General features: G+C 35.3%; 1 protein-coding gene across 1 annotated transcript in view; it reads right to left on the reverse strand.

Moving 5' to 3' along the window:
• PCDH15 (protocadherin related 15) overlaps window positions 1–14639 on the reverse strand; it is a 1723534-nt gene that overhangs the window by 383139 nt on the left and 1325756 nt on the right. The window lies entirely within an intron of this gene.

A 14639-nucleotide genomic window follows, 5' to 3' on the forward strand; every position in this document is an offset into this window, starting at 1 on the left:
TTTTACAGAGAAGGACTTGGCAACTTTGAGATATTAAATAATTTGTTCAAGACCAAAGAGACAATATAAGACAGAGCATGCATTCAAATCCAGGTTGCCAGAGCCAGACATATTAAAAAATGGATTAATTTCTATTCCTTCTTTGCTTCAACACTGAGACAAGAAGAGAAACTCTCCTAGGGCATTTTGTGAGGGAAAATAAAAAAAGTTTACCAGTAAAATAGAATTGAAAATACAGAAATAGTCAAAATTGCACATGACAGTTTAGCATATGATAAAGTAATCATCTCAAAACAGTAGGGGAAATGGATTTTTGAATACTAGCATTTATCAAATAGAACAGCCATACAGAAAATGATAGAATTGCATCCATTTTTTATACTAGAGTAAACCCCAAATGGAGAGTATATTCATATATAATAAACAATGAAACAATGCAAATTCTAGTAATAGATGAAAACACGAATGAATTCTACTATAATGTGAGAGTGGGCATATCTATCCTAACTATGGCTCAAAATCAAGAAACAATAAGGGAATAGAGAGATAAATTTGATGACATTACAAAATAGCTTGGCAAGACACAATAAACAAAGTAAAACCACAAATGACAAACTAGGGATAATATCTGCAATTAACAACAGACACAAAATGTTCATAACCCTAACATATGCAGATTTACAAATTAGGAAAGAAAAAGATCAGCAATACATTAAAAAGATTGGGCTAGAGAATGAAAAGAGTTCATAGAAAGAGAAAGAAACAAATCTTGACCAAGTACAAAGATGCTCACCTTTATACACAAGAAGACTAATGCAAATTAAATTTGAGATTAAACTTAGATTCCATTTCCTGTTTGTTAGATTAGCAATGGTCCAAAGTGGACACCATACTCTATTGGTGAGCCTGTGAAAAAACATGCACCTCCAGACATTTCTGGTATTATTGAAAGAATGTTATAAAACCTATGATGGAAAACTTGGCATATCCATGAAAATGATGCATTGGGGAATTCTGGGAAGATTGCAAAGTAGGAAACATTAGGAATCTATCTCTTCATGTAGACAACAACTGGAAAAATCTGTCTGATGAAAATGTTTTAGAACGCCAGTGTCTATTAAAGTCTCCCAAATTCCAGAGTAAGGTCTGGAGAGTAAAATATGACTAATTTCTAACAATTACAGCTCTTAGCACAGTAGCTACTACCCACTTGGCAGGGAGCTGGACCCATGTTCCTGGAGAAGCTTATATACTACCTCTGGGAACAAGGTTAGACACAAAGGACCATGTTCTTCAAATAGCAGAGATCTGTGATCTCCCTGGAAAATCCTATCTCTGATCACAGAGGTGTAAGTGACTATTGTGTCTCTCACACACGCACACACATACACACACACAAACACTCACACCCATTGTTCCCATTCTTATAAGCCCCTCTGCTAGGCTGAATTAACTTCCAGGAGATTTGAGAGCCAGCATCCTCTTTACCCTCTTCATTTTTTTTCACTCTCTCCCCCCACCCCCAGAAGAGAGGCATTAAAGAGAAGGACATCCAAATGTGACTATACATGAGGGGAAATTAGAAAGTCACCATGCATACCCAGGGGAAGGCATAGGCTCAGAAATTACTTGAGAAAATCTTAAGTATTTTCACTTTAGACTAGTTCTCAGCACAGAGACAGATTACAACTATAAAAAATAAATTAATCAACAAAAGTAGAAACAAAACCCAGCAAATCCTAGGAAAGTGAAAAATTCTGATTTCCAGAGTTACCACATTATTAGATTCAAATGTACAATTTTCAATGAGAACACTAAGCGTACATAAAAACAGGAAGGTATGGCCCATTCAAAGGAAGAGAAAAAAAAAAAAGAAAGACTGAATCGACAGAAATAGCCCCTGAAAAACACCTGATTAATGAATGTCCTACTAGACAAAGATGTTAAACAACTGTATTAAAGATCCTCAGGAACTAAAAATAGCTATAGAGGAAGTCAAAAACCTGATACATGATCAAAATGAAAATATCAATAAAGAGAAAGAAAACCTAAAAAGAAACTATAAGAAATTTTGGAGCTTTAAAAGACAATACTGGAATGAAAAGTTTCATTCCAGTAAAAAACAAAGACAGATTGAGAAGGCAGAAGAAGGAATCAATGAACTAAAGATAGGGCCATGGAAATTACTGAGTCAGAGTAACAACAACAAGAAAAGATTAAACAAAAGAGAACAGTACCTAATTGACCTGTAGGGTACTATTAAGACCAACATATACATTGTGGGAGTCTTCAAAGGAGAAAAGAAAGAGAAAGGTGCAGAAAGAATGTTTGGGGGAAAAAAATAAAGTCTGAAAATTGCCCAAGTTTGATGAGAGATACAGATATAGATCCAAAATGTTCAACAAAATTCATGTAACATGAATTTAAAGACACACCAAGAAACTTCATAATCTAACCCAAAAGACAAAGACAAGGAGAGAATCTGGAAAGCAGCTAGAGAGAAGGGACTTAGCATTGCATACAAAGGGTGCTCAATGAGATTATCAGCCTATTTCCTATCAGAAACCTTGGAGGCCAGAAGAGAGTGGCCCTATATAATAAAAGTGCTAATGGAAAGCAAAATGTCAAAAAAAAAAAATCCCATATTTGGCAAAATTGTCATGTTGACGTGGCAGCAAAACAAAGATATTCCAGGAATGATGAGGGAGTTCATTACCACTAGACCAGTCCTGCAAGAAATGTTAAGGGAGCCTGTGGGTTACAAGGTGAGGACAGTAGATGATAATCTGAAGCAGAGGGGGAGTAAAAGATCTCACAAAAGGTAAATATATGGGCAATTATAAAAGCTAGTATTATAGTAACAACCATCTGTAATTTCACTCTGTGGTTTCTACATAGCATAAGAGACTAATAAATTTAAAAGAATTATTAGTTTATGTTTTCAGGCACATGATGGAGAAACATGTGAATATGCTACATAAACAACCTAAAAGGGTGAGGACTGAGCTAGAAAGGAGCAGAGTTTTTTACACTATTAAACTAATGTAAATTCAACTTAGAGTGCTATGACTTCAGGATTCAAATATAATTCCCATGATGCAAACAAAGAGAACAGTTATAGCATATACACAAAAGGAAATAAGAAAGGAATTTGAACTCTCCAAAAAAAAAAAAAAATCAATGAAACACAAAAGATGATAGTACTGAAGGAAATGAGGGATGAGAAAGCTGTAAGCTATGTGGAAAACAAATAGATAGATGACAGAAGTCGCTCCTTATCAGTAAGGACTTTAAATGTAAATTAATTAAATTCTTCACTCAAAGACAAACAAATGGATTAAAAAAATAATCCAACTATATGCTATCTACAAGAAACTCACCTTAGATTCCAAGACACAAATAAGTTGGTAGTGAAAGGCTGACATGTTATACCATGAGGACAAAATGAAATAAAACTAGTCATAAAAAAGACAAATACTGCATGATTTTACTTACATAAAGTACTTAGTCACAATTACAGAGACAGTAGGTAGAAGCGAGTATTCTAGGCATTGCAGGGAAAAGATTAGGGAATTATTTCTTGATGGGTATAGAACTGCAGTTTTATAAAATGGAAAGGGTTCTAGGCACAACCTTATGAATGAATTAGTATCACTAAACTGTATACTTAGAAATGGTTAAGATGGTAAATTGTATGTTATGTGTATTTTATTATAATAAAAAATCATATTAGCATTTAGTTTTGACACAGAAACCCACTTCAAGGAATTTTTTGCATTTCAATAATAAAATATAAGTAATTACCTAAATATACTTTACTAGTGGCTGAATAAATGTTGATACATCCTCAAGTGGATAATAACTAAAATGAAAAAATGAATGATGGGTATTTTTATCCATTACTACATTACTGTAGAGTTCTCTTTAGTTATATTAAGTGAAAAAACAACTTGGAGAAAAGTGCATATTATATTACTAACTCTTAAGAAAGAGAAGTAAATACATATATAAATAAAAGGAAGTATATAGACACAAATGTCTATATTAATATTAATAAGATGATAAATTATAACATCAAAAAAGTACTACATATGAGAGATAGAATGTCTTGAGGAAATAGGCAATGAAGCTCAAATTTTTTAAAAAATTAAGTCACATAAATATATATCATTATAAGACACTGAACATAAGGGCAACACAAAAAGTAAAAATAAAATAAAATTTAAAAATCTAAATGTTTATTTAGTTGGTGACATAAACACAAACAGAAAAGGACCATCTCCGATAACTTTAAAAGATAGTAACTTGATTTCACATTCATGATATAATGTAGCTCTAGAATAATAGAAATTACCAAAAACAAAACAAAACAAAATAAATAAAACAAAACAAAATAATGAAAAAAAAACCTGTCTATGATAATAATAGTGTTCACATTAGGGCTGTTAATCTAAGTTGGTTATGGAAGTATTTTGACAGAAATGAAATGAATAAGAATGTGGTGTCTTAATTCTATCATTCTCGGTGTTAGAAACAATTCTTATAATAGAAAACGGTATTGCCATAGAAACATAAGGAAATTTATGGCTATTCTCCAAGTTTTTGTATTGTGGATATGTAAGAATTTATGATCAGTCCCAGTCAAATGTTACTGATGAATAGAGCTATAACTTCCTTTGGTAGAGCAAAAGCAATTATGATATACAACTTCTCTCCAGAATGATTTTCAATGAAAACCTTCATGTGACCCCTGAATGTTAAGTACTTTGCAAAAGCCAGGCTATTACTGAAGTATAAAAATGTTTTCCAAGAACAGAAGTGCATGTCTAAGTTCAAGGACCTTACAGATTCACTTAATTTTCTCATTTAGAAAATGTGGTATTCATTCCATTTAGCAAAGGTATACTTAATTCATCTGAAAACCATTTTTTCTTGGTTTCAGTTCAAGATAGTGACATAGGAAGACCCTGAACTCACCTCCTCCTTGGAATACACTAAATTACACCTATTAATAGAACAGTTGCTCCTGAAGAAGAACTGAGGGCCACCGAACAGCCAAAGAGAGTGGACAGCAAGAGAACAGGAAAAGAGATGGATATATGGTAAGGAAGAGAATCCTCATCCCCCCACACTGTGAGCCACAATGAAGTGGGATAGTACTGAGGGACTGGGAAGAGAACCCTCTGTCCTTGGATACAGAAACAAAGTGGTGGATTCAAAGAGAAACGAGGATACAGAAGGGATAACACTAGAATACCTCCAAGCACTAGGGGAGCCACTGAATGCTCTCTAGGTCAGAGGGACTGGAGAATGACATGATTCATATTCCCACCCCACCTTAAAAGCCCAGACCAGAGCAGGGTCCAGGTGCCAATGCAGGTGGGTCCAGTCATCTCAGTGAGCTTGTGACTTTAGTAAGTCCAATTTCCACAGGCCCACAGCAATCCTGGTCACACTGGGGCCCAGAAACAAAAGCTTCATTAAGAGTGCCAGGGAACTGAGAGAACAGTCTCTCCCCCACCAACCATGAAGTCCAGACTGGAGCAAGGTCCACCTCAACGATCAGCTGGCAATCTCAAGGAACCCAGGGTCCACAAACCCACACCAGTTACCCTGTAATGCTGAGCACAGAATACAAGGTGTGGCTTTGTGTGTGCTCTTTAAAAAATATTTATATTATTATTATTATTATTTTACTTTTAAAAATTTTATCTTGTCTTGTTTTGATTTTATTTTTTCTCTTCTGTTTGTTTTTTTCTTTTTCTAATTTTTTCTTTTTCTTCATTTATCATTTTCCTTTTTCTTTAATTATTGTATTTTCCCTTTTTTCTTTGTATAAAAAGCCATGATTTAAAAGAACAACTATCATTTACAGCTACAGCTCCAACTAACCAGCAGAACTCACCAAGCATTCACAGACTACAAAGAGAACATGTACACAGGACCATTTGTTCAATTTTAGGACAAGTAATCATTTTGCCTAATCCATAGAAACACAGACAGAAAGAAAAACAAAGTGGGGAGACAGAATAATATGCTTCAAAAGAAAGAACAAGAAAAAAAGTAAAACAACCTAAGAAACAGAGATAAACAATATGCCTTATAAGGAATTTAAATTAAATATCATAAAGGTATTCACTGGGCTGCAGAAAAGAATGGGAGAACTCAGTAAGAACATCAACAAAGACATAGATAATATTAAAAAGAACCAATCAGAGTTGAATAATACAGCATGTAAAATAAACACACACACACAGACAGAGTAGGGAATCAACAGTAGATGAGATACAGAAGAAAGTATCAGCCATCTGGAAGATAGGGTAATGGAAAGCACGTAAGCAATACAACAAGAAGAGGAAATAATTTTCAAAAAATGAGGATAGATTAAGAGATCTCTTGGACATTGGGTGGACAAACATACACATTATAGGAGTCTCAGATAAAAGAGAGAGAGAGAGAGAAAGGTGTAAAAAGTTTATTTGAATAATAATTGAAAATTTTCCTAACCTAGGGAAGGGAAATAGACATTTAAGTCCAAGAAACATGGAGAGTTCCAAACAAGATAAACCCAAGGAGGTCCATGCCATAGCATATAATAACTAAAATGTCAAAGGTAGAAGATAAAGAGAGAGGAGAGGAGAAGGGAGTTGAGGGAAATTGGAAGGGGAGGTGAACCACGAGAGACTATGGACTTTGAAAAACAACCTGAGGGTTTTGAAGGGGCGGGGGGATGGGAGGTTGGGGGCCCCAGGTGGTGGGTATTAGGGAGGGCACGTATTGCATGGAGCACTGGGTGTGGGGCAAAAACAATGAATACTGTCACGCTGAAAAGAAATTAAAAAAAAAAAAGTGTGAGAGAGAAACATAAGCCTTAACTGTAAGATTATCAACTGATTTTTCAGCAGAAAATCTGCATTCCAGAAAGGAGTGGCATGACATGATAACATAGTTATCATTCAAATTTGAAAGGGAGATAAAGAGCTTCTCAGACAAATAAAATACAAAAGAGCTTATCACCACTAAAACAGCCTAACAGAAAATGTTAAGGCCATTTCTTTATGTGGAAAAGAAATGGCCATAATTAGACATAAGAAAAATATGAATAAAAAGATGTAAAATATGACAACATAAACTATGGAGAAGGGTGTAAAAAAAAGAAAGGGAAAAAGAAAGATTTCTTCCTTTTCTGTTTTTTTTCCTTTTATTTTCAGAATGTGTTTGAGCTAAGTGACAACTAAATTAATACGGACTGCTATGTACTTAGGATGTTATATATGAACCTTATGAAAATGACAAACTTATAAAAAAATAATGAGAAAGAAGGCCAAAGAAACACTACAGATACTCATTGATCATGAAAAAAGAGCAAGAAAAGAAGAAAGGAACAATGAACAACAACAACAACAACAACAACAAAACCAGAAAACAAATGTCAATAAGCACATACCTAACAATAAGTACTCTAAATATAAATGGCCTAAGTGTGCCAATTGAAAAGCATAAGTGATAGGATGTATAAGACAAAACAAAACAAAGGAAGACCCATCTATATGCTGCCTACAAGAGACTCACCTCAGACACAGACACATACAGATTGGAAGAGAAGAGATGGATAAACACTCACCATGCAAATTGAAGTGGAAAAAAAATAAATAAAGGCAGGGTAGCAACACTCATGAGACAAAATAGACTTTAAAACAAAAACTGTAATGAGAGACAAGGAAGGATACTACTTAATTATAATGGGATCAATCCAACAAGAAGATACAACTAAATATCTATACTCAACACTGCATCACCTAAATACATAAAGCAGATATTAACATACATTAAGAGAGAAAATTATGGTAATATAATAATAGTAGGGAACCCTAATACCCCACTTACATTAATGGATAGATCATCTAGATGGAAAATCAACAAAGAAACAATGTCTGAATAACACATTAGATCAGACTGACATAATAGGTATAAATAGAATATTCCCTCTACAATCAAGAGAATATACTTTCTTTTCAAGTGCACATGGGACACTACCCAGAACACAGGATTTAGGCCATAAAAATAAGACTCAACAAATTTAAAAAGTTTGAAATCATACCACGCACCTTTCCTGACCACAATGTTATGAAACTAGAAATAAATCATAAGAAAATAATTGGAAAAGTCATGAGCATGTGGAGATTAAACAACATGATACTAAACTACTAATGGGCCAATGAAACAGAAGAAATCAAAAAACACATGGAGGCAAAAGAAAACAAGGACACAATGGTCCCAAATCTCTGGAACACAATGAACACAGCTTTATGAGGGAAGTATTTGGCAATACAGGCCTACCTCAGGAAACAATAAAACAAACAAACAAACAAACAAACAAAAAACCTGAAATAAACAATCTAACCTTATGCTTAAAGGAACTAGAAAAAGAACAAACAAAGCCCAAGGTGAGTAGAGGACAGTAAATAGTAAAGATCAAAACAGCAATAAATGAGTAGGAGCTAAAAAAAGGTAGAAAAAAAAATCAATGAAAGTAGATTCTTTGAAACAAATAACAAAATTGACAAAACTTTAGGCATACTCCTCAAGAAATAAAGAGAAAGGACCCAAAGAAATACAATCAAATGAGAGAGTAGAAGTAATAACTGGTACAACAGGAGCACAAAGGATTGGGGCACCTGGGTGGTACTATTGGTTAAGTGTCTGACTCTTGGTTTTGGCTCAGGTCATGGTCTCAGGATAGTGAGACTGAATCGCATGTTGAGCTCCATGCTCAGCACAGAGTCTGCTTAAGACTTTCTCTGTCCCTCTGACCGTCCCTGCCTAAAATAAATAAACAAAAAAAAATCTTTTAAAAAATCCCAAAAACAGAAATACAAAGGATTATGAGAGAATGCTATGGAAGATTACATGCCAACAAACTGGAATGCCTAGAAAAATGGACAAATGCCTAGAACTATACAATCTTCCAAAACTGAAACAGGATGAAAAGCTGACAGACAGATTACAAGTAATGAAGTAGAATTTGTATCCAAAAATGACCCAAAAATAAAAATTCAGGACCAGATAGATTCAGAAATTAATTCTATCAGACATTTAAACAAGAGTTAATACCTATTCTTCTCAAAGTATTCCAAGAACAGTGGAAGAAGGAAAGCTTCCAAATATATTCCATGAGGCCAACATTATTCTAAAACCAAAAGATACCATACACACACAAAAGAAAACTGCAGGCCAATATCTCTGATGAACACAGATATAAAAATCTTCAAGAAAATACTACCAAATTTCATACAACAATGAACTGGAAAGCTCAATCACCACAACTTGTTGGGATTTATGCCTGGATTGCAAGGATGGTTAACTATTTCCAAATCAATCAACATCACACAGCACATTAACAAAATGAAGGATAAAAATCATATCATCTTGATAGATGCAGAAAAAAATATTTGACAATATTTAATATCCATTCATGATAAATATTATCAAGAAAATGGGGTGAAAGGGAACATACCTCAACCTAATAAAGGCCATATAAGAAAAAATCACAGCTAACATTGTACTCAGTGGTCAAAACTGAGACCATTCCCTCTAATGTCAAGAGCAAGACAAGGATGTTCACTTCACCACTTTTATTCAATACAGTCCTAGAAGTCTTAGTCACAGCAATCATACAAGAAAAAGAGGTAAGAGGCATCCACATTGATAAAAAAGTTAAACTGTCACTATTTGCAGATGGTAAGATACTATACATAAGGAACCCTAAAAACTCCACCAAAAAACTACTAGAAGTAATAAGTGAATTCAGTGAAGTGGCAAGAACCAACAACAATAATAATAATAATAAATCAGTAGTGTTTCTATATACAAACAATAAAGTTGCAGAATGAGAGGTTTAAAGAAAAAAAACAACACAGTTTGGCTATTGTGGACATTGCTGCTATGAACATCGGGGTACATATGGCCCTGCTTTTCACTACCTCTATATCTTTGGTGTAAATACCCAGGAGGGCAATTGCAGGGTAATAGGGTAGCTCTATTTTTAATTTTTTGAGGAATCTCCACACTGTTTTCCAAAGTACCTACACCAACTTGCATTCCTACCAACAGTGTAAACAGCAATGTCCACGTTCTCCAAACTGTGGAAAGAGCCAAGATGTCCTTCAACAGAATGGATAAAGAAGATGTGGCCCATATATACAATAGAATATTACACAACCATCAGAAAGGATGAATACCCAACTTTTGTATCAACATAGATGGGACTGGAGGAGATTATGCTGAGTGAAATAAATCCAGCAGAGAAAGTCAATTATCATATGGTTTCACTTACTTGTGGAGCATAAGGAATAACATGGAGGGCATTAGGAGAAGGAAAGGGAAAGTGAATTGGGGGAAACTGGAGGGAAAGATGAACCATTAGAGACTGTAGATTCTGAGAAAGAAATTGAGGGTTATGAAGAGGAGGAAGGTGGGAGGATGGGAGAGCCTGATGGTGGGTATTAAGGAGGGCATGTATTGCATGGAGCCCTGGGTGTGGTGCATAAACAATGAATCTTGGAACATGGAAATAAAAAAATTAAGATGTTAAAAAATTTATAATCACATCAAACACAATAAAATACCTAGGAACACCCTTAACCAAAGAGGTGTAAGATCTGTACTCTGAAAACTAAAATACTGATGAAAAGATATGAAAAGGACACACAAAAATGGAAAGATATTCCATGCTTATGGACTAGAAGAATTAATATTGTCAAAATGTCCCTATCACCCAAAGCAATCTACAGATTCAATACAATCCACATCAAAATATCAACAACATTTTTCACAGAACTAGAACAAATAATACTAAAATTTGTATGGGATCACAGAAGACCTTGAATTGCCAAACCAATCCTAAGAAAGAACAAAGCTGGAGGTATCACAATTACAGATTTCAAGATATACCACAAAGCTATAGTAATCAAAACAGACGCTATTAGGACAAAAACAGATACATAGATTAACAGAACAGAGAGCCCAGAAATAAACCCATAATTTATATGGTTACTTAATTTCCAACAAAGGAGCCAACAATAAGCAATGGGGAAGAAACAATATCTTCAATAAACGGTGCTGGGAAAACTGGACCGCTACATGTAAAAAATAAAAGTAGACTAGTTTCTAGCACATTAAACGAAAATAAATTCCAAATGGATTAGAAACATACACATGAGACTTAAAATCATAAAAATCCTGAAGAGAACACAAACAGTAATCTCTCTGGCATTAGCCACTGCAACATTTTTCTAGATATGTTGCCTAAGGTTAGGAAAACAAAAGCAAAAATAAACTGTTGGGGCTGCATCGAAATAAAACTTCACTACACAGCAAAGGAAATAATCAACCAAACCAAACTAATGGCATTCTACTGAATAGAAGGTATTTGCAAATGACATATCTGATAAAGGGTCAGTATCCAAGTATGTTAAAGCTAACACTAATGGTGCATGCAAAATTGAACACCAGAAAAGGGACAGGATGCTCACTCTCATGCTCCTAGTACAAGGTTTTAATCAGTCATGTCATTATATCACATCATGAATATCCAAGCACATCAAGTCAGCCTGACAATTTTTAAACAATTAGGATTACTTGAAATGTAGGATTACATCCAATATAATTAATAGTAATCAGTGCTTTATGTAATTGTGAAGCATTGCAATTTTAACTAATGATTATGCAAGTATCATTATGAAACATTAGAGGGCTAACTCAACTTATTTTTAACTCATGGGACAAGGAATGAAAGAGTTGTCTCAATCCAACATGTAACTATCTTAAGCTAACATGTACACAAATTACCTGAAGTAGATCAGAGATAGCTACATATTTTGCACTTCCCACCATGAAGCTGAGTCTATTTTCCCTCTTCTTGAATAAGGACTAGAATCCTGCTTGATTTGACCAATGGTTGGTAGTGGAAATGATATCTTTCCAGTTCTGGGACTAAGCTTTGAGAAGACTGGTAGCCTTCACTTTTAGCTTCTTAGAAGTCAGTGACCAATACTGTGAAGAAGGCTATAGAATAAGGTGAAGAGGAGGGAAGAGGAGGAGTGAGTAACCTCCCTGGATGTCTGTATCTCTGGCAAGCTCCCAGCTGAAGCTACACATTTGAGTAGCATCAACTGCACTGTGTGAGAAGCAAAAGATCTGACCTGTCAATCCCAATCAACCCACAGAAATAGGAGAAATACCAAGTTGCTGCCATTTTAGGTCACTAATCTCTTGAGTGGTTTATTGTACAAGAACAGACAACTAAAGCACTACCCACTGTCTCTACAGCTTCCCTTATGTTTCCCCAGCTTGTACTATTTTCATGCATTTTGATTCATTTCCACAAAGTTACTTGCCCCGAACTTTACTGTTTTTCCCACTGGCTGTAATGGGTTAATGAGTAGAGTGACATAGCAAACAAAGAATTGAGAATGGTAAAGCCTTCCCACAAACCCAGGGTCATAATCCTTTGGGCTATTGCTTGAGAAAGAAATAGACTTCTATTTGATTTAAGCCACTGTGTTTTGGAGGTTCTTTATAGAAGTATTGAAGCTGGTACATTTACTAATACAAACACCCCCTAGCCCACTACTATAGGTAACATAACTTTGTTTTGGATTCAATCAATGCTCTCATTTTTAGCAGATCTATTTTCATGAGTTCCAGTATTTGTAGCTTATTATTCTACCCTATGTGATCTTTATGGGGGATGGGACAAGAGTTTCAATGTGTTTGAAATGAATAATTTTCTAGAACAATTTCCAGGGAAAGCCATAAAAATATGAATGATACTGATACTCAGTACTATGACCTGTAGGTAGGAGAAACATCTTCCAATAATGTGTGCCATAAAATCAAACTTCTCACAAGCCTACCTAATAATAATAATACTTCATAATACTCCAGTTTATTAGCCAACAATAAGTTTCTGATTATGGAGAAGAATAACCCAAAGAATCCAAAAAGGAAAAGTAGAAAATTTCTGAATTAGTGGAGGTAATTTAAAATTAGAATCAACATTCTGGAAAATAAAAAGGCCTGAGGGAAGGTGACTCACAGATTATGTGTGAGGTTACTTAATGTTTGAAAGGCCAGCATGTAAACAAGGATGCAGTTATAAGGTGTATGGCACCGGGAAAGCAAAACTAAACAAGAAAAGTAAAGGCAAATAAATAGAAATTCTGGACTCTCCCTCCAGTATTTGTGAAATTTGAAATATACAAAAGAGGGTATTCCTTTTTCAGTTTAAAATATAATTCAAATTTGAATTTTCATGGCTTTTCCAACATGACTATCCTATACACTTGAGCACAAGAATACTAATATTTCATAATGCCCATCTGAGTTAAAATGTGCTTGTATAAAATGTATGAACCCAAGTTTTCTGGATTGGTGTTTCTATTCTTAACTTTAGCTGCTAGAATATTCATAATATCATCACAATTATTATACTTATTTTAAACAAGGAAAAGTAACTATTAATTATATTTTAATATTTATATGTTAGTATGTAACACCTATCTTAACTATATATTTATTATATTTTAAAAGATTTATTTATTTATTTTAGAGAGGGAGTGTGTGCGAGAGGGGGGGAGCAGAAGAGAGAGAGAGGTAAAGAAGACTTTCCCCCAAGTGCTGAGCCTGACCTGGGGCTCCATTTCAGGACCCTGAGATCATGACCTGAGCAGAAACCAAGAGTCAGATGCTTAACCGACCGAGCCACCCAGACCCCATCCCTACATATTAGAGTAACCAGCATTACAAAATACTAACATTTTAAGCTACTGTTATCAATAAAGTGTCAGTAGACCTTCTTATATTATTGGAAGTAAATACAGAACTCTATTATATTGGTAGTGCCGGTGTGGGAACTCTCATGGAAATGCCCTTTTTTGTCTCTGATGAGAACTTTTGACTTAAAGTTGATTTGGTCCTATATAAGTATTGCTACCCTTGACCTCTACATGTTTATGTATGCCAGAAATACATTTCCATCCTATCACTTTCAGCCCACTAGTGTCTTCAGGCTTAAGGGAGTCTCTCATTGGTAGCTTATCATTAGATCTTTTATAAAAAATCCATTTAGGGGAGGAGTCAAGATGGCAGAGAAGTAGCAGGCTGAGACTACTTCAGATAGCAGGAGATCAGCTAGGTAGCTTATCTAAAGATTGCAAACACCTAAAAATCCAATGGTAGATCGAAGAGAAGAAGAACAGCAATTCTAGAAACAGAAAATCAACCACTTTCTGAAAGGTAGGCCTGGTGAAGAAGTGAATCCAAGGAGATGGGAAGATAGACCCTGGGGGGAGGGGCCGGCTCCTGGCACGCGGCGGAGCAACGGAGCACAAAATCAGGACTTTTAAAAGTCTGTTCCATTGAGGGACATCGCTCCAGAGGCTAAACCGGGGTGAAGCCTACGCAGGGTCACAGAAGGATCAGGGGTGTCTGAGTGTCACAGGGCTTACAAGTATTAGAACGGGGAAGCTGGCTACAGAGACAGAGCCGAGCAGTGAGCTCCCAGCTCGGGGTTACCTTGAACCGGTCGCAGGTTCGGTGAGCTCAGAGCGCGGCCAGAGGTCAGGCAGACGGGAGTA

The sequence above is a fragment of the Mustela erminea genome, chromosome 14, assembly GCF_009829155.1.
Source record: "Mustela erminea isolate mMusErm1 chromosome 14, mMusErm1.Pri, whole genome shotgun sequence".
In the NCBI taxonomy this organism is placed as follows: domain Eukaryota; kingdom Metazoa; phylum Chordata; class Mammalia; order Carnivora; family Mustelidae; genus Mustela; species Mustela erminea.